The 21,290-nt window shown below is 38.8% G+C and overlaps 1 protein-coding gene across 11 annotated transcripts in view; it reads left to right on the forward strand.

The window, feature by feature from the left end:
• LOC143026595 (uncharacterized) overlaps positions 1–21,290 on the forward strand; it is a 321,375-nt gene that overhangs the window by 40,575 nt on the left and 259,510 nt on the right. The gene's annotated exons all lie outside the window — the stretch shown is intronic.

The following is a 21,290-nucleotide window of genomic DNA, read 5'->3' on the forward strand; positions in this document are numbered from 1 at the left end:
TGGCGCCTCGGGTGGTGTTTGACCTAGCTACACTAGCCCACATTAATTTTAGACTACGATAGGAAAGTTATGAAGGTACAGTATAACAAACGATCTATAGTAATAACACCAAGTTTATTGTCAACATTAGCCTACTGTCAGGTGACAGTACTGTATATTAGTTGAAATAAAGGGGTTCCTTGCTTAACGTTGAATTTGCCGGTTTTAAGGTGATTTGACTCATTTTATCAAATTGGGCCCCGCTCTCAAAGGGGGCCCCGTGCCAGTGGTGACAGTTACCGTTTGAAGCCATTTCTGTATTCTAAGGGGAATTAAACCACTACTGAAAGTATGAAATGACGAATAAGAAATTTTCATTACTCATATTAATTTATATTAAATTGACAGAAAATAATCATCATGTCACTTCTGTCTAAACCAAAAGGTCCTTTCAACCAAAAGTGTACCAAAAGATAGAATTTGTCTGTTTTTATGTAAGTTACTCTATGCTAAAAACACGTGTTCTCTCATTTTTATAATTGTCGTACTTTAAGTTCTTTGTATATAGTGTAAATGCTTTTTCTTCATGTGACACTAGTATCATTGCTCTTTGAATATTTCATGTTTAGTTATGTATTCAAGGATATATTGTGCCGTGACAACATAATTTTACAAAACATTAGTGTAAAAAAAAATGGAAAGAGTGGGGTAATTAGCCATATAAATGACATGACAGTAATGTATGATTGGCAAGTGATCAGGTGGTTCAAAATATATTGATTACTTATCATATTAAAAATATATATATATATGTATATATTATATATATATATATATATTCAGTGCATGATAATAGTATGACAGTGTTAGAGAGCATTTGGGATATATAGAGAAAGACTACATAAGAACAGTTCAAAATTAGCCATGAAAATGGAAATATGCATAGCCTATGGTCAGTTGTCATGAATATAAATAATGAATAAAAAATGGCTTGTGGGTGGAACAGTTAATTCTGAATATATTGATTATTTTTTGTGTTCAATGGATACGTATTAATGCAGTGAGATATTTAGGGTCATAGTCAAGAACATGTGTCAGGTTGCCCCACAAAAGTCATCGGACAAGAATGTTGGGTTCCCCATGAAATCCTATTGAAGTGTCAGGCAATTTTGTCAGTCACCTACTTCCTACCGACAAAAATGACCAACTACAGAAAGGGCCCACTATTAGAAGGAAATCATGTTCAATTGTACCTCGGGGAGGGGGGGGGGTTGGACAATTTGGTTGGCTGGTGTAGTGATGTATCCCCCAATCTATACCCGAGCCATGTGCAAAATCTTTACAAGGCAATTTCTCAAAACTGAAATTTTGAGACAACAATTATTATTACTTTTTTAACCCCTTCCATACGTTGCCGCACACGTAGGCGTCATGGGGAGCGAGTGTATTCGCGAGGCTGCCATATCGGCGTCTTGATTATATTTATTGTAGTCGCCCCTCCATAATGACATTCTTTCTAATTCTTTTGTAATCGCATTTTCTATGGTTATCAAAATTCACGGGTGAAGAGAGAACGATCGATATAAGCGGTGACTATATTTTATGATGCGAGTATTATTACGACACGTCGTACGGCTGGCATTGGCTGCTGCCACCGAGATCTAAGTCTATGACGCCTACGTGTGCGGCACCGTATGGAAGGGGTTAATACTGAATTTCTTTACTTCTTTCATTCTTCAAACTTGCTTCCTTTCTCCATCTTCCTTCATGTTTATGCTTTTTTTTTCATATTATTGTCATTGTCTTTTCTAAAAGAAATTATTTAAAAAGGCCTTACATAAGTACATATGGGAGAGGGTGGGGGATGGAAGGGTGGCTGATAGTGTGTTAATGGACTATATAGTGGTGACCAGGAGTATGGTAGGAAGAGTTAAGGATGTACATGTTCTAAGGGGAGAGAGTTGGGGGAATAACAGATAATTTTCTGGTGGAAGGTAAATTGAGAGTGGAAAATAGGTGGAGAAAGAAGAAAAGGGCAGAAGGTAGGGAGGTACTTAGAGTGAACTGCTTAAATGAGAAAGAAAAGGAGAAGGAGTATAAGAAGAATTTGAGAGTGGAGTGGGAGGAAGTGAAGGATAGACTAGAACAAGGAGTGGGGATGGTTCAAGGAGGGAGTCATAAGGTGTGCAAAGATGGTATGTGGAACAAGGAGGGTGGGAGGAAATAGAAAGAAGGGTAGTGAGTGGTGGGATAAGGAAGCAAAGAAGGTTGTAGATAAGAAGCAGGCTTTCATAGATTGGCTACAAATTAGGACGAGGGAATCGTATGAGAGGTACAAAGGAAAGAGAAGGGAGGTCAAGCAGAAGATAAAGGAGGCAAAGAGGAGAGCTGATGTGAAATGGGGTAAGAGTATGACAGAAAATTTTGAAAGTAATAAAAAGATGTTTTGGAAAGAAATTAAAAGAGAAAGAGGAAGCAAATCAAGTAGAGAAGAAAAGGTAAAAGGTGCAGATGGAGAGATGATAATGGAAGAGAAGCCAGTAAGAGGAAGGTGGGCAGAGTATTTTAGGGAGTTGCTAAATGTGAAGGAGGGAAAGGTAGTTGCAGTGGGAAGTGCTAAGAAAATGAGAGTGATGAGTGAGAAAAATGGAGGAGAAATAGGGAAAGATGAAGTGAAAGCAGCTGTTAAGATGATGAGAGTAGGTAAGGCACCTGGGTTGGATGGATGTTATGCAGAATGTCTGAAGAAAGGAGGTACAGTTATGGTGGACTGGCTGGTGAGGTTATTTAATGTTTGATTAAGAGAGGGTAGAGTGCCAGAGGACTGGAGGAGTGCCTGTATAGTTCCACTTTACAAGGGAAAGGGGACAAGTGTGAGTGTAGTAGTTTCAGAGGGATCAGCTTGTTGAGTGTAGTTGAGAAGGCTTATGGGATGGTCTTGACTGAGAGGATTAGGAGAGGAACAGAGGGAGTGATTGGTGAGGAACAGTGGATGACAAGTAGGGGTTGTGTAGATCAGATTTTTGTGGTAAGACAGATATGTGAGAAAGCTATAGGAAAAGGTAAGGATGTTTTTTTGGCTTTTATGGATTTGGAAAAGGCTTATGATAAGGTAGACAGGAAGGCATTGTTGGAAGTATTGCAGATATAAGGGATAGGAGGAAAGCTGTTAAGAGCAGTCTAGAGTCTTTACAAGTGTAGTAGAGCTTGTGTTAGGATTAGAAATGGAGAGAGTGAATGGTTTGAGGTAAAGGTGGGACTTCATCAGGGATGTGTTATGTCGCCCTGGCTGTTCAATCTATACATGGATGGGGTGGTGCGAGAGGTGAATGCAAGGGTAGAGGGTCAGGGATTGGAGATAGTTAAAGAAAATGGAGAAAAGTGGGAGATAAGCCAGTTGTTGTTTGCTGACGACACTGTGCTTGTAGCAAGATCAGAGGAGCGATAGAGGAAGTTAGTGACAGAGTTTGAGAAGGTGTGTGAAAGAAGGAAGCTGAAGAAAAATGTGGGTAAAAGTAAGGTGATGAGATGTACAAGGGGGGAGAGAGTGGCAGCAGACTGGAAGTGAGTATTAAGGGAGAGAGACTGGAGGAAGTGGATAGTTTTAGATACTTAGGTATGAATGTGGCAGGAAAGGGAGTGGAGGTGGAGGTAGAATGTAGATTGAAAGAAGTGAGTAAATGTCTTGGTGGATTAAAAAGTGTAATGAGAAATAGATATTTGGGAATGGATGCTAAGAGGAAGTTATATGAAGGAGTGATTGTGCCGACAGCACTGTATGGGGTAGAAACGTGGAACATATGAGAGGAAGAGAGGAGTTAGAATGTGTTTGAGATGAAATGTCTGAGAAGTATGATAAGGGTTACTAGGCTAGATAGAGTGAGAAATGAAGTGAGGAGGAGAATAGGGGTGGAAAGGGAGTTGGGAGATAGGGTTGATGAAAGAGTATTAGGATGGTTTGGACACATGGAAAGAATGAGTGAAGAAAGATTAGTAAAAGAGGTGGATGGATGGGGTAAAAGGGCCATTATGAAAGATAGGAGTGGCTGTTGAGGAATGACAAGAGAGGACAGAAGATAGGGGTGAATGGAGAAGGGTTGTGTGTGGATGATGCTGTGATGCATGAGGGGGTGGGGGATGGGGGTGAGGGAGTATGTATGAGAAATGAATTGACACAGCCTGAAGAAATTTTTCCCTGTCTTCTTCTCCTTTTCTGCATGAGGGGAAGGGGGTGAAGGGGGGGGTCACTGAAGTAATGAAGTAGCCTTGCTGTGGATGTGCTGTGTCTTGCGACACTGCTTCTGACCCAGGGCAGTGGACGGGATGCAGGGATAACCCATCATCCAGGAGATGCCAAGATGTGAGGGAGGGAAGAGGGTGGAGGGGAGTGGAGTATTTAGGGGATGGAATGTGTGGGAGTGGTTTCCATGCCTTTTTCTTTTTGTCTACCTCCCATGTAAAGGGGGCCTTTGGTATATGTATGTATGTCTTTGCAGATTATTACTCCAAGGTATCTTTCTGAGTTCACTCTTTTGACTTCTTCACCAATTTTATAAATTCTTGATATTCTATTTTTACTTTTTCCAAACTCCATTATACTACATTTCTTGATATCGAAGTTCACTTCCCACTTTTGAGTCCATATCCAGATTTTGTCTAGGTCTAACTGTAATGATTCACAATCGTCCTCTGTTCTTACTTTCTTTAGTATTTTTGCATCATTTGCAAAGAAATTCATATAACACTCCACTCCGTCATCCATGTCAGAGTGATATATTTAGAAATTGAGTGAGCAAGGGGGAAGCAATGCTATTCCAGGGTCACAATAGGGCTAAATATTGCTGATTCCAACTTTAGGATAAAGTCAGGGAGGAAAAATAGTGCCTATCAAGCAAAGCCAGATTGAAATAATGTTCAAATTGAATAGATAGGAGGAAAACAGCTATTCAGGGTCACAGTAGAGCCAAAATGTTGCTGATTTAAACTTTTGAAGAGAGGAAGGGAAGGGTAGGAAAATAGTGGCCCTCATCTCCAAAGTCGCTCACATTAAAAAACACAAGATCAATTTTGATTTCTAGTTTGTGTATATCACAAACCATTGTCTTTCATTGCTAAATCTACACAAGTAATGATTTTGAAGGCTTCACACCCATGAAGGTAAATCCATTAGAAAATATAGTACAGAAAATAAAATTGAGGAAGGGAGAATGAAACTTGGTAAATGAGAGAAAAAGTCTAAACACCATGGAGGAAAAAGAGGATAGGCCAACAACAAATGAGGATAGGAGAACCTTTAAAGAGATAATGGAAAAATAGGAAAGAGCCTTGAAGAAGGAATAGTCAAGGTTGTAAAGAAAAATGAGAATCTCTTGTCAGAGATGTTGACAAGTCTAGATTCATCTTACTCTTTGGATGCAAAGAAGAATACACCTCATGGAAGTTATGTCAAGAAAAAGAAGTGCAAATGATTAAGGAAATTACATCAACAACTGTAGGGAAGGACTTGGATGTAACAGACCAGATTGATAGCATGTATAGGTTAGCCAAGTATAAGAGAAATTGTACACATGCAATGAAAATAAAATTCAAGTCGTAAGCCAGGGCAAAAGAAGTTGTTGTTCCCTAGACTGTTGGTCCGACCAGTCCCGTCTCCCCAAGGAATGCCATGGCCAAAATGGGGTTTTTCCACAAATCCTTTATGGAGTGTATGTTGTGTTGTTTGCATGCGTGATTGTGTATAATGCAGTCTTCCATGACGTGTTGAATAGTATGGGGTGAAGTGTTACATCCTGGGCATTGTCCACGATGCGGCCATCCAGTCTCTTCTGGTAGCTTAGAAGGGCTGGGTGGTGGCTGCATCGCAGTCTGGCCAGGTGAAGTCTGTTCCTTCGTGGGAAAGAGGATTCAGAGGGATGGATCACACAGGCAAGGTCCTGGTGTCGCAGCGTCTTCGTTGTGGGACCACCATCCAACCCCAAGAGTTGGGGGCAAAACAGCGGCAACATCCCTGGCCACCAGCACTACACAGGGCAAAAGAAGTAATCAGCAAGGCTTGGAAGTTAGCACAAGAAGAAAGGTTAAAAAATGTTTGGGTAAGGAAAGATGGTAACGAAGAGGAATGAGCAGACATGAAAGCTCTTAGTGGAAGCCAAAGCCGCCAAAAATGATAGGAGGACTGATTTTTTTTTTTTTTTTTTTTTTTTTTTTTTTTTTTTTTTTTTTTTTTTTTCTCTCTCTCTCTCTCTCTCTCTCAATCAGAAGGTGAGAACATTATTTCTAAGAAAAGAAGGCATTATTGCAAAGTAAGCACTGCAAGGAGACTTAGAATAACATATGCTAATGTTGATGGTTTACTATCAGCTAGTTGGAGATGAGGACAAATGAGCCTGATATATTGTATCTAGAGACTAAACTCCCAAAAAATGTTGATATACAGTTGGGGAACAACTGATACACCTGGAGAAGAGACAGAAGATAAAGTGTGGAGGAGTAAAGTTTGTGGTGAGAAGTGACATAAAGGTGGAAGAAGCAAATGTGAGTAAAGGCAGGGCTGTGGCAATTCACATAAAGAACATTACTAAAGAACACAATAAAAGGGACTTCATGGTAGCATATATTCTGCCCAAGACAAGAGCTTGGGATGAAATTGAATATCAAGGATTGTTAAAGGATACAATTATTTTCCTAAAGAAAAATGTTGAACAAAGTAGTAACATAGTCCATATTGGAGATTTTAATTGTGATTATATCAACTGAGAGGAATGAGAAGCAAACAGCAAAGCAGATTCCTGGGGAAATACACTGTCGAGTATAGCAATGGAGAACACAGTAACCTAGTGGGTAAAGGAAGTGACCCAGGTAAAAGGAGAGAACACACCTACAAGATTAGATATGTTACTAACCAAAGAGCCAGGCATCATCAGCTCCTTAAAGTACCTTTACCCATTGGGAAAAAGTGACCATATTTCAATTGAATTTCAGCTGTAGGTTGAGGAAATAGAGCCAAGGAATGAATTACATAGGCAAGGATTCAATTTTAGGAAAGCAGAATACTTAGGGTTGAAAAAATTCCATACAGAAACAAACTGGGAGGAATTCATGAATACCACAAGAATAAGGAGGAAATGGGAAATTTTGACATTTACAACCTAGGAGTGACCAAACATGTGCCCAAGACTAGAGAAAAGTGAGAGATTGAAAAAAGAAAAAAAAAAAAAAACAGGGATGTGGCTTGGGGAAAATGGAGAAGTAAAAGAAGCAATAAAATGAAAGAAGCTTATATACAAGCTAGGAATGACTACACCAGAATTCACAGGGAGGAAGAAAGTAATTTTGAAAGAGGTGTAGTAGAGAAATGGAAAGATGAACCAAAACTGTTTTACAAGTTCATAAATGGTAAATTGAGACAGGAAAGAAATCACCAAGTTAATAGTAGATGGGGAGGTCTTTGAAGAGGCCTTAGCTCAGGCAGAAATAAGGAATGAAGTTTTCCAATCAGTCTTCACAAAAGACCACAGCTTTTTGGAGAAAAGCTAGGGGATTAAAAAAAAAAAAAAGTTTAGGAGATGTAAATGTATAAGTGAGGGAAGTGCTCAATTTCTTGGGATCATTGGATGTGACAAAAGCTTCAAGATCTCAAACTGTATACTTAAAGAATGTAGGGAACAACTAGTGGACAAGATTCACAGTCATATTACATGTTCATTGAAATAATGCATTGTGCCGCTTGATTGGGAAAAGGCAAACATGGTGCCAATTCACAAAGGTGGAAACGAGGAAACCCTACTAAATTATAGATTAGTATCACAAACCAGGACAATATTGAAATTATGTGAAAGGATTGTGAAAGATTGATGGACCAAATATCTTGAAAAGATGAACATTCTGACAGTTTGGCATCAGATTCAGAAGGTCATGTGTAGTGAACCTTTAAAGTTTTTATTTGAGTGACTGATGTGCTGCAAGAGAGAGAGGGGTGGGTTGACTGCATGTATCTGGACCTCGAGTTGACTTGTGTGCAAATTGGAGCATGTTGGAGGACTGAGAGGCAAACTACTAGATGGTTATTGAAGATTTATATATCTCATGTAAATATCCTTTAATTTTACCAAGCACATGTTAAGTTAGAAATGTGTAAACAAAACTCATGTAACTGGAGGGTTACCTCTATACCTGACCCCTAGTATTTATGGAGGTTTTGGGACAGACCCCCTTGAATGTGGAATTTCTTCAAAGCAATTGGAGCAAGAAATGGTATAGTGAGAGCAAAAACCATGTGTTGGTGGATAAATAAGAACTGAGGTAGGGCAATATGCAGAGGAGATGAGCATGGGATGGTAGATGGTGGGATATAGGAGACAGGAAATTGCTTATTACCACACGTGTAACACACACGTGCCACAGTAGAAACTGTGAATATTGGGTGCAACCCCTGCAATGTAGAATTTATGAATAAACCACAAATATGTGAATCCACAAATGTGAAACCCAGGAATGTTGGGAATAGGTGTATTTGACTTTATCACTACTTGGGATCAATTAAAAGAAACTGTAGTAAAACACAGCACATCCACAGCAGGGCCACTTTACTTATATGGCAACCCTCCCTCCTCATCCCTTGCCTTCTGTCTTCCCTTGCCCAAAGCCCCTTTCACCCCATCCATCCATCTCATCCTCAAACCTCCCCTCAAGTTCACTCTATCCACCTCTGGTTTCCACACTAGTTGTTAATCTTTCTTCACTCGTTCTTTCCGTGTGTCAAAACAGTCATTTTTTGTCAGCCCTATCCGCCAGCTCTTTTTCCACCCCCTCTCTAATCCCCATCTCATTTCTTACTCTGTCCAACCATAGTTGGACAACCCCTGCCATATTTATCAGACACATTAGAGAAAGAGTTCAGCTTGGGAGGAGGTGATTAGTGGAGTTCCATAGGGATCAGTATTGGCTCCAATAATGTTTGCTGTTTATGTGAATGACATGGATGAATATGTGAAATGTTACATGAGCTTCTTTGCAGACGACACTTAATTACTGAGGAAAGTGAATACTGAAACGGATTGTGAATCTCTGCAGAGAGACCTGAACAAGGTTTGGAAATGGAGTCAGAAGTGGGAAGTAGACTTCAACATCAAGAAATGTAGCATAATGGAATTTGGAAAAAGTAAAAAAAGAATATCAGGATAATATAAAGTCGGAGCAAAGTGGAATCTGAAAAAGACCTGGGAGTAATCATCACAAATGACTTGTCCCAGATAAACAGATAAGAAAATTTGTTGGAGAATCCTCAAACTTGCTAAGATCAATAAAAGTGGCCTTTACCTATTTGGATGAAGAAATGGTAAAAAAATATACTAGTCACACTAATAAGGCCTAGACTGGAGTATGCTGTGACACTATGGGCAGCCAGTATCAAAAAGAATATAAAGAAGATTGAAAGAATCCAGAGAGCAACTACGAAGATGGCCCCAATACTTTCATACCTGTCATATCATAGGAGAGAGTATCAAAACTGAATTTACCAACTGTGGAACAAAGAAGAGAAAGAGGTGACCTGTTGACCATCTACAGAATCATGAAAGGCATGGAAGTCCTTGATAGAGAGGACTTACTAAATTGGGATAAGAGAAATACAAAGGGACAGAAGAAGAAACTCAAAAAGGACAGCTAAAGAAGGGACCTGGGAGGGGGGGGAATTCCACACAGAGCAGTGGATTTCTGGAACAAACTGGACAAAACAATAGTGTGTGCAAAAACTATACATGAATTTAAGAGCAAACTAGACACTGCAAGATACAAAGATGGGACACCACAAGCATAGCTCCCCTTCCCGTAAGATACAACTAGGTAAATACATTTAAACTTTTCCTCTCTGCCTCTCTTAATTCCAAGTCTTTGCCCCTAACAATGCTGCTAGCACAATCACCCCTTCATATAATTTCCTCTTTGCATCCATTCCCAAATGCCTATTTCTCATGACACTTCTTAATCCTCCAAGGCATTTACTTGGTTCTCTCAGTCTACAATCTGCCTCCCTAACTGCCTTACTATAAAAAAAATTATCCATAGTCCTCTTCCTTTCTGAAACCCAGTGTTCTATTTCTCATGGCACTTTTCAATCCCCCAAGACATTTACTTGTCTCTCACACTACAGTTTACTTCTATCCTCACTCTTTCATTTTCTGCTACATGTGACTTCAAATACTTAACTACCTACTTCCTCCAGCCCCTCTCCTTTAAGACTTCCAACTTGCTGCGCCCACCTCTCCCCTTGTACCATCAACTTTCTCCTATTGCATACCTTTCCAAACTTTGTCACTAACTTCCTTAGATCAAATTGAGAGGGAAACAAAGGATGGTGTAGTGTGTGTGTTGTGTATGTGTGTGTGTTGACATATACTGCAAAAAGTGCAGAGTTATCTTAGGTCCTGAATTATTGAATGGTGAATAACCAAAGGTCAGGCTTCTTAGGTAAAATATATAAAAGTCAAAATAGTTTGGAGGTTGTGAAGGTGTATCAACCTCCTATGGAATGCCTGGCACAGATTGGTTAAAATAGATATTTCTGTTTTAGCTGTTTGGATGTAAGAGTTAAGTCAAGCCATTTCTTCCGGATTTTTCTTTATTTATTTATTCATTTTTTGCCTCTAGTTTTAAGGATTGCTGGTGGGTGAAAACTTATGATATTTATTTTTCAAGTTTTAGAATTTTTTGTAAATGTGTAGGATGTTTATTGTTCTTCATTTAGAGCATGTTTAACTTTTTCAGTGTTAGTCTTTAAGATATCATATAGAAAATGCAAACCCTCTTTTTAAATCAGCAATTTATTATGTTTGATGCAGACACTAATGACGTAGATTTTGTTTACTGTGGAAATAAATGTTACTTCACTTTTCCTTTCTTTCAGTTTTAATGCCATTACTTAGATTTATCATGACTTAGCACATCTCATAAAGGCTTCTGCAATCGGTACTAAGACTTTGTCCTCAGCTATTTAATCTTTTCATTTGAGGGATCACAGCCTCATTTTGCATGAAGAATTGGAGACCAGGATAAAACAATTTGTAGTTGCCCTCATAATGCTGAATATGTGGAGTAGATCAGTAGTTGCCTTTATGTAGTTATGTATATGGGATACATTGAAAGTAGCAACCTTTCTAGATTTGAAGAGGATATCAGAGCTTCAGATTTCAGTGCACACTGGCTGTTAGTTGATAATTGGGTTTTTTGTTGGTCTGACTTTTTGGATTGGTATGCTTTATTAATCTTTAATCTTTTTTACCATCATGTTGGTGGATGCTAAATTATTTAAATATTGTCTTTGTTAAGTTGTAGATTTGTGTGTGTGCTACTCCAACAGGAGTTGGGGATCCCCCTGGAGCCTGATGTACTGTTCATCAACACTTGTGGGACCATTTACACTGATAGCATGTGTATGTTAGTAAAGATGGATGGAACATATGACAAGTCTTCCTGGTTTCAAACTGGGTATGAGAGAACCAACCATCAGATATTTTAATTAAAGCAAAACTGGCAGCAGAACTGGAATTTGTAGTGCAGGACAGATAAGATGTAAAATGCTTGTGCTATTTAGAATTGTAACTTTCATGGGAAATATAAATTAGGTTACATCTGAGAGAATCATCTTCATAACACTGTCTTCTAAGCCTATCAACATGCTCACCTCCATCTAGATATACAGCATTAGGCCTATGGATCAGGCCAAGGAGAATGAAGTGAAATTCATAAATCAATCAAAAGAAAGGTTGGGTAAAGATACAACATGAGGAAAAAGTTCAGTTTAATGAAATAATGGATCAGCAAAGGAGAGAGGAAGGGGAAGTTTCAAAAGTATTTGAGAGCAGAGAAACACAAGTAAGTGAGGTAATGGATAAAGTGTACTATTGTCCTTGAATTGAGTCGAAGACAATACAGCAAGACACAGGGCCTCCTCAGCAGGGCTTGACAGCTGAAGATAGTTTTCCCTAACAGTTTCAATATATGATGACCCGCCTCATCCACTTCCAAATAGTTTAGATTTAATCATTCTAGAATTGGAGAATATCCCACATACATAAGTAACTGTTAAACTTGTTTCACATGGAATGAAAGGTAACCTGCTGAGCTGGATTAGAAACTGGTAGAACAATAAAAAACAGCATGTTCTGAATGATTGAATTTTTAGCTGGAAGAAAAAAATATTGGTGGAGTTCATTATGTTTTGATTCTAGGACCACTTTAGTTTATAGTATACAACAATGACATTGACTGTGTACATAGATATACTCTCCAAATTCCTTGATAATATGCTGTGTAGAATCGTGAAAGATCACTCAATTCAGCAGGGTATTCAAGGAGATTTAGACAAATTATAGCAGTGGTCTCCAAAGTGTTTTATAAAATTTAAACAAAGTAAGTGTACAGAGATGGAAAGAAAGCTGGTGTTGCTGGGTTGATAAAAAATACAGGGATGGTTTGGGGCATATGGAAAGAATGAGTGAAGAAAGACTGGCAGTGTGAGTGTGAAAAACAGAGGTAGATGGACTGAACTTGAGGGTAAGAATGATCATTATCATATCTTATTGCATCAATGCTGTATCCATAGAAAAGCATGTTTACTTCCTTCAGGGAAGACTGAGAATGGGATGGATGAATGTGGTGAGGGTCTTGGTTACAGGGAGGAATTTCTGTAACCAACCAAAGTAAGTGTAAAGAGATTTTGTTGTTTTGTGTAAAGAGAGGGAAAGAAATACTGGGATGGCTTGGGCATATGAAAAAATGAGCGAAGAGAGACTAGCAATATGAGTGTGAAGGGCAGAGGTGGATGGAGTGAACTTGAGGGGAAGACTGAGAATGGAATGGATGAATGGGGTGTGGGCTTTGGTTACAGGGGGAATGTCTGTTGAGCAGGGAAAGGAGAAGGCAAGATATAGGTGTGAGTGGAGAGTGGTTGTGAATGGATGAGAAATTTATGCCCCCCCCCCCTCTTTTTTCTGTCTCATTTTTCTTTTTCTTCTTATCTCTTGTGTGGATTCCCGGTTGGATGAAAGGGGAGTTGCCATGTAAATGTGTGGTGATAAACCAGCTTTGGCTGTTGGGCCTTGATGTGTAGGTGTTGCATTGCTTGTAATCTAAGCAGAAAATGGGAGACAGGTATGGCACTTCATCCACAAGGAGCTTAAAGGAGGGGACCTAAAATGGGTGTGGTATGGGAGAAGGGTGGATGTGTGCTTTAGCTTGGGGGAGGGGGGATAAATGCTGGTAATTCATTGTTTCAATCAACTCTGGTTTCTTGGTTAAAGTAATCCAGTCTTGCACATTTGCCTCTTCATCTTTTTGGTTCCTTCATCTTTTTGGTTCCTTCATCCATTTAGTCAATATATTATTCACTGCTATATTTCTCAATATGTTACTGTCGTATTTTTCAGTTCCATCTGTCTCAAATAGATCAAGGGTTGGTAGCAGGTATGGCATGTATAGCTTAGATAACCCTTTTTTAGAGAAAACTGAATGTGAGAGACCGTAAATTCAGGAAACCGTGCATAAGTGCTAGGAATAGAGCTAACAGATCATTGCTAAGGCAGTTATGAATAAAAGTGATGATGATGATGATTTGGTTTAATGTGACGGTGCCCCTCACAGAGGACTTTGTAGCATGGGATTTAATGAACCATGCCCCTGGTTCAACTTCGCCATTGGCAGGGTTTGAACTGCCATTACCTCAACCTTTGCTGCAAGTAACGACACCCTAACCCACTCAGCTAGCAAGTAATGGAACTAGATTGGACAAATTTAGATTTAAGAAAGAAATAGGCAAGAACTGGTTTACTAATAGAGTGGTCAGCGAATGGAATAGACTTAGGAACAATGTAGTGAGCACTGAAAGTATCTGTTGTTTTAAGAAAAGTTTAGACAATTTTATGGATGGGGATGACAGGTGATAAAGGACATGGAACTGCCTAGCGTAGGGCTTATGGTCTCATGCAGTTTTCTTCATTCTTATGTTCTTATCATTTGTGAAGAGATTGAATAGGATATATGAGAGTATTGCACCCTGAGGGATTTTATAAATTTTTTGTTCCTTAACCTCTTCACTCAGGGGCACATCGCACGTCTGGTAGCATTAGCTGCCCGACGTGCGATGTTGCATCATAATAATCGCATTATAAAAAATAAAGTCAGTGCTCAATCATTCGTTCTCTTTCACCCGTGTATTTTAATAACCATAGAAAATATGATGAAGCCAGTTTAGAGAGAATGGAGGTTACGTAGGTATGACTACAATAAATATAATCAAGATGCCGACGTCGGCATCATTGAGTACCCACTTGCTCCTCATGCCGCCTATGTAGGCGTCACCGTATGGAAGTGGTTAGATTTTTATATATATATATATATATATATATATATATATATATTATTATATATATATTATTATATCTATTTCTGTGATTGTTTTTGATAGTGTGCTTGGGGATTTTGTCAAATTCCTTTGTTATACCAACAGCTACCATAGCCATTCTTTCTGTCAGGGCTTTCTTGTCAAATCCTTCTAACACTTGTTGGGAGATGTTTGTGAGCAGTGTGTTGGTGGACTGGCCTTCTTTGAATCCATATTGGTTAGGGGAAGTGGGTAATTTTGTATTGATTCTTTCAGTTACCAGTCTTTCAATGAGCATGGATATGGTGGATAATAATGAAAATGGTCTGTGTAATGCAGTGTTATCTGGTTTGGTTTTAATGTAGGAGTTTTGAGTGAGGTAATATAGATCAACCAAGAAATGGTAACCTTGAATGAGGTATTGAGTAGTGGAATATATGGTAAAGAGAAAAATTAAATTGTGGAACGAAAAAGAAGAAAAGATGATAAATGTACATAAGAGTTGAGAAATGTTGATTGGAAAAGTGGAGAAACAAAAAATCTTATATAGTGGTAGGATGGAAAGGGGAACATAAACCTGTAAAAAAAAAGGTTATAAGAGAAAAAAGAAATAGCAAAAGAAACTAGACAATAATGGAGAACAAGTCATATATAAAGAAAAAGAAAGGACATCCCTGTCTCTTCCCCACTGCCCAGGTCAGAAGCAGTGTATCAAGACAGCATATCCATGGGAAGGCCCCACAGCTAAATTTACTTGGGGACCCATAAAGACCCAAAAGACATCCTTGTAAATCTGCCATACCTTAAAAAATTTATTCACATGTCCACTACCTTTCTTAAACCTATACTATTCCCAATGAATTACTTTCTCTATTCCTCTCCCAATCCTCAGTTAACACCCAACTATGGAACTGATCCCTACAAAACTACAATTACATTTGTCTCCTTTTCCTTTGTAAAGCAGAACTATAAATGCACTACCAGTCCTCTGGCACACTTTCTGCCCCTTGGCATACATTAAGCAACCTCACTACCCAATCCAATATGACTGTTCTTCCCATTGTCAGACACTCCACATGACACCCATTCAACTCAAGTACCTTACCAACTTTTATTGTTTTCAATGCCCTTTGTACCGCATTTTTTCCTTTATTCATTTCCTCTCCCATCAGTCATTTTCTTAGCTTCTCTCAGAACCACAGTCAGTCCCTTCCTAACCTCCTCCACGTTCAACAAATCTGAAATACTTTATTTTTCTTCTTGCCACCTTCACTTGTATTAATATCTGTCCATCTGCACTCTTACCTTTCTCCTGTCTGACTTGCCCCCTGCCTCTTCATTTCCCTCCAAAACATCTTTTTATTCTTTTAAAAAATTTCTGTCCAACTCCTACCCCATTTTATATCTGTTCTCCTCTTTGTCTCCTTCACCTTACATTTTGCTTCTTATCTCATCTATCTCTCCTATGCTTCCCTAGTTCTACCTTGCAACCAATCTACATACACTTGCTTCTTCTCTTTATCACACTTTTCATTTCTCTTCCTTTCATTCCCGCTCATCCTCCTTGTCCCACATACCATTTTTGCACACTTTATCACTTCCTAATAATATTCATTCTTCTTCTCCCCAACTTGTTCTCAGTATTTCACCACTCACTTTTTTCTTAGCTTCTGGTATTATTCTTTTCCTTCTCGTTCAGTTTGCTAACTGTGAATACTCTTCTCTCTCTTCCACTTTTTCTCCACTCAATTTCCCTTCTACCAAAAAATGATCTGTCACTCCACTCTCTACTCTGAAAACCTTTAACATCCAGAACTCTTCCTATCCATCCTTGGGCTACAGTTAATGCCCCAATACTCATGTATAATTATGCTTGGCTCCCTTATTAAATACTGTTTGCTATCATCAGTGCCCTTTCTAAACATGTCTCTAACATCATCATTACTAAGTTTCATACTTGGCACCCCAAACTTTCCTATTACTCATCTATTGGCTCGTCTTGTACTATAGCATTAAGATTCCCCAACAGCACTGCATTAACATTATTTCCAAAACTCTAAATGCTCATTTAAATCTATCCAAAAAGCCTTTGTTTCTTCTTTTTTCTTTTCTTTTCTTTCTCTCCCTCTTCACTTCTCACTACCAGGTCCATATGCACTCACAAGAACCTACTTCTTCCATTCCAGTTTCACCTCCACCCACATTAACCTTGAAGACACTTCCCTCCTCTCCACATGCTTTCCTATCTCATGGCTTGCCAGCAGAGCCATTCCTTCCCTCCCTTATCACCTCCAACACTCACCATCACACTCCTGAACTCAGTCACCCCTTCCTTTCAACTTAGTTCCACTTAATATTTACACATCCGTCTTCCTTCTCACAAACTGCCAATCTCTTCCCCTTTACTCTCATCTGTATCACAATCATACACATTTAATGACCCAATTTTCAGGGATCTAGTTGGAGTTTTCCCAGACCCTCTTCTGCCTTGAGTCCTTGTAGATTGAACATACAGGGAACAGGATTCCTAGTCCTATTACTCTGTCCCACTTTGTTGCATTTAATCACTATGGCAGAAGTTTTTTCCTTCCCAACCACAGGGGATAGGAAGAGGTAGAGTTATAGAAGTGGTAAAGGATGTTTTCAAGGGAACAGCATGAAGGACAGTTGTACAAAAGTAGCATCTTCCTCTATGAGTAGAGATTTTACTCTAATATAGACAAATGATGTATGGCTCCGGTCCAAAAGGGCACCTCAAAAGTCCCTAAAGCATTGGCTGCATGCTACCATGCAGTCATTTCCCAAGTGCAGGTAATGGAAGTAAATGACTAATGAATGTAGAATTTTAATTACAAAACAATGCATGAATTAATGAATAAGACAAAGAAACTAACAAATATTGATGAATTCAAGAATAGAAAAGGAAGGATGCAGCAGAGGAAGAAAAAAATGAAAGCTAAAGAAAAAATTAAATGGGGAACGAACAACAGAGAAAGACATTTTTATTTCAGAATTATTGTTTAGAAGATAGAAGGTTCCAAAAAGAAGTGTAAAGGAAGAAAAGCATGATAAATATTAGAAATTGGCTATTCAAGTGTAGATGGACTGGTGTAACTAAAATTAGATATAATTGACTAGAGGAGAAAGAATCGGATATAATGTGCATTACCAAAACCAAACTCAGTGGAGATATATGTTTAGGCAGTAAGGGTGTAAAGCAGATGGAAAGGAGAGGGACTTGGAGGTGATGTGATGGCTGCAGTTAAAAGAAGCATCAAGCAGGAAGAAGTGGAAATGAGAGAAGGAATGACTGATATAAGAATTAGAAGAGAGGTGGTAGAGAAAGACATTGTATTGGTATACATTGTTTTGAAAAACAAGAGCAAGTAATGAAACAGGGTACAAAGAATTAATAAACATAGCTTAGAAATGATCATTGAACAAAGTGAGAATGTAACTTATGGGAGACTTAATGTGGAGAAATGGAAAAGACAGATGTAACTGAAGAATCCTGGGGTATCTTACTGATGAATATAAGTGAATAGTATAATGACCCAATAGGTGAAGGAACTAACTAGATATAGAGAAGATACACCTGCAAGACTAAATCTCAGGTGAAACATTGAATCTTGGGGTATTATACTGATGAGTATAACAATGAAAAGCATAATGACCCAGTAAGTGAAGGCACCAACAAGATATAGAGGAGAAGATACACCCCCAAGAATGTATTTTAAGCTAGGAGGTTTAGGTGAAACATTTAATTATTGGTGCTGAGTAAGAAATAATGATCATGTCCTTACAGTTATGCTAGAAGTGGGGAAGATATAAACATTTATACCAAAGGTTCCTTTCCCTTATATAAGGAGGAGGGCGGGTAATTCAGTCAAGCCATATACCCATCCTTTACCCTTTTAGCTCCTTGTGGATGAAGTGCCATCCTTGTTTCCTGCCCACTGCTCAGGTCGGAAGCAATTCAACAAATCACAGCACCTCCACATCAGGGCCCAACAGCTGAAGCTGATTTACTTCCAATATATCATTTCATAGTGAACTCAGCTCTCCTTATCCACTTTAGAATTCATGTAGCAAACAAGAAGAAACCCCTGTGGGTAGCATCATTATCTTGTCTATTTACAACCACACTTCATTTGCACCAGTCTCTTGCCCTCTCCCTTACCTGTTCTACAGACATTCCCTTTGTACTCAAGATCCTTTTCACCCTCTCCTATCCATCCCCTTCTTGGTTTTTCCATCAAATTCAGTTTATCCACCTCTGCCTTCTACTCTCTTTGCTAGTCTTTAACTCATTCTTTGCACATTCCATAACCATCCCAGTATTCTTTGATCAGTACAATCTGGCAGTCCACTTTCAAGCCCCACACTACTATACACTTAAGTTTTATTAACCACTTTTGAGACCATTGTTCTGATTTGTCTAAATCTCATTGAATACTTAGTAGAAGAGGGAAGCAAAATTCAAGGTGAAGGAGGTAAAGAGAAGAGCAGATGTAAAGTGGGATAGGAGTTTGAAAGAAAATTTTGAATAGAATAGAAAGATGTTTTGGAAGGAGTAGGGGCCGAGTCAAGTAGAAAGGAATAGCTAAGGGTACAAATGGACAGATGTTAATGGAAGTGAAAGTGGTAAAAGGGAAATAGGTAGAAATTTTCAGGGACTTGCTGAATGTGGGGGAGGTTATGGATTGAGCATGGCATTGGTAGATGCTAGGAGAATGTCTAATTGGATTAGAAAGCGGTAAGGCTATAGGAAACGATCAAGTACAAAGAACATTGAAAGCAATGAAAGCTGGTAAGGCACCCAGATTAGATGGGTGTCATGGGAAGTACCCAAGGGAGGAAGAGTTATAGTGTATTGGCGAATGAGATATTTTTAAAATGTGCCTCGATGACTGGAGGAGTGTATATTTAGTTCTATTTCACAAAGGAAAGGAGGACAAACGTCAATGTAATTACTTAATTAAGAGGGATCAGTCAGGTGTAATTGGAAAGGCATATGGGAGGTTATTAATTGGAAGGATTAGGAAGGGAACTGAGAGAATAATTGGGGAAGAGCAGTGCAATTTTTTTTTTTTTTTTTTTTTTTTTTTTTTTTTTTGTGTGCAAGAAAATTTTGGGAAAAGGTAAGGATATCTTTGGGGCTTTCATGGATTTGAAAAAAGCATATGAGAAGATTGACAGGAAATGTAGGCTGTGTTGCAGATATTTTGAATCAGGGGAATGCTGTTTAGGCCAGTCTAAAAAAAATTCATGAGTATTAGGGTTAGGAATGAAGAGAGAGTGGTTTTAGATGAAGGTGTGGCTGGACCAGTGTTGTGTAATATCACCATGGTTGTTCAGCATGTACAGGGATGGGGTGGTGCAAGAGGTAATGTAATGTTCATGGGCAAGGATTTGGAACTGATAAGAGAAAATGGAAGGAAGTAGGATTGAACCAAATTTTTGCTAATGACACTGCACTTTTAGCTGGTTCAGATGTGGGTTTGAGGTTGGGAGAATATGAGAGAGAAAAAGCTGAAAACAAATGTGGACAAGAGGTGTTCAAATGCACAAAGGAAGAAGATAGTGAGTTGGAGCTAAGTTTTAAAGGAGAGGGGCTGGAGGAAGTGAATAGCTGGAAATATTTAGTCACATGTAGCAGTGTGATGGAAATAAGTTTTAGAGTAAGGGCAGGAAGTAAATGTCTTGGGAAATGAAAATTTCATTGGGAATAGGTATCTGGAGATGAGTACAAAGAGATTACTGCACAAATTATACAAAGAACAAATTAAACAAAGAAACTGTGTGCAAACACTATTCAAGATTTTAAGAAAAAACTTGATGCTGAAAGATACAAAGACGGGTCACCACGAGCATAGCTCCCTTCCCGTATAATACATACATACATACATATACCAAGGCTTTTTCCCCCTTACAAGGGAGGTAGCCAAAAAGGAAAAGGCATAAAATCATTCCCACCCATTCCATCCCTGAAAACACTCCACACCCCTCCACCCTCCCTCTTATCTTAGCACCTCATGTATAATACAACTAGGTAAATACAAAGGGGTGATTGTTCCCATTATGCTGTATGAAACAAAGACTTGGAATTTTACTTCTTCAATACGAATCAAATTCTTGCGTACAGCATCAGATGCCTGAGGTATGATGATGTAATCACAGTACTTGCACATAAAGTCACTGCTATATCACTCATTCTCTTTCGCTGAGTAATAATGAACACAGAAAATGTGATCAAGCCAGTTCACAGAATTCAGGGGTCACTCAGCTACAACTATAAAATAGATATAATGTAGACACCGACACTGGCATCCTTGATGCCTACGTAGGTGTCATTGTATGGAAGATGTTAAGGGAGGCAGAATGGAAGAGCTTAAATGTGTGAGATGAAGTATTGTTGGGGTAATGAGGATGTATATGGTGAGATTTAAGGATGTGAGGTGGAGATAGAAAGAGAATGGTAGACAGGGTTGATCATTGAATACTGGAATGGTTTGGGCATATGGAAAGAATAAATGTATGAAGAAAGAGTAGCAAAAAGAGTGTGGAAGGCAGAGGTGGGTGGATTGAACTGGAGGGGAAGACTGAGAATGAGATAGGTATGAGCAGAAAATAGTCGTGAACTGATGATAAATAACATGTTGCAGAGGGATTTCTTTTTATCTGCTCTGTAAACTCTAGAGGGGTTGAGGTTGAGGATAAACTAGCTCTGGCTATTGGACCTTGCTCATATGCCATGTTTTGTTGCATTGCATCTGACCTGATTAGTGGGGCAAAGATAACCCTTTATCCAGGAGATAAGATGTAAGGTACAACAATTGGGTGGGGGGGAAGTGTATGCTTTGGTTGTAGACCCATCACTTGTAAGAAGGAAAGGACCTTTAGATAAATGTATGTATTTTGTATATTTGAAGTC

The sequence above is a fragment of the Oratosquilla oratoria genome, chromosome 6 (genome assembly GCF_046742065.1).
Source record: "Oratosquilla oratoria isolate Oo_2021 chromosome 6, ASM4674206v1, whole genome shotgun sequence".
Lineage (NCBI taxonomy): Eukaryota > Metazoa > Arthropoda > Malacostraca > Stomatopoda > Squillidae > Oratosquilla > Oratosquilla oratoria.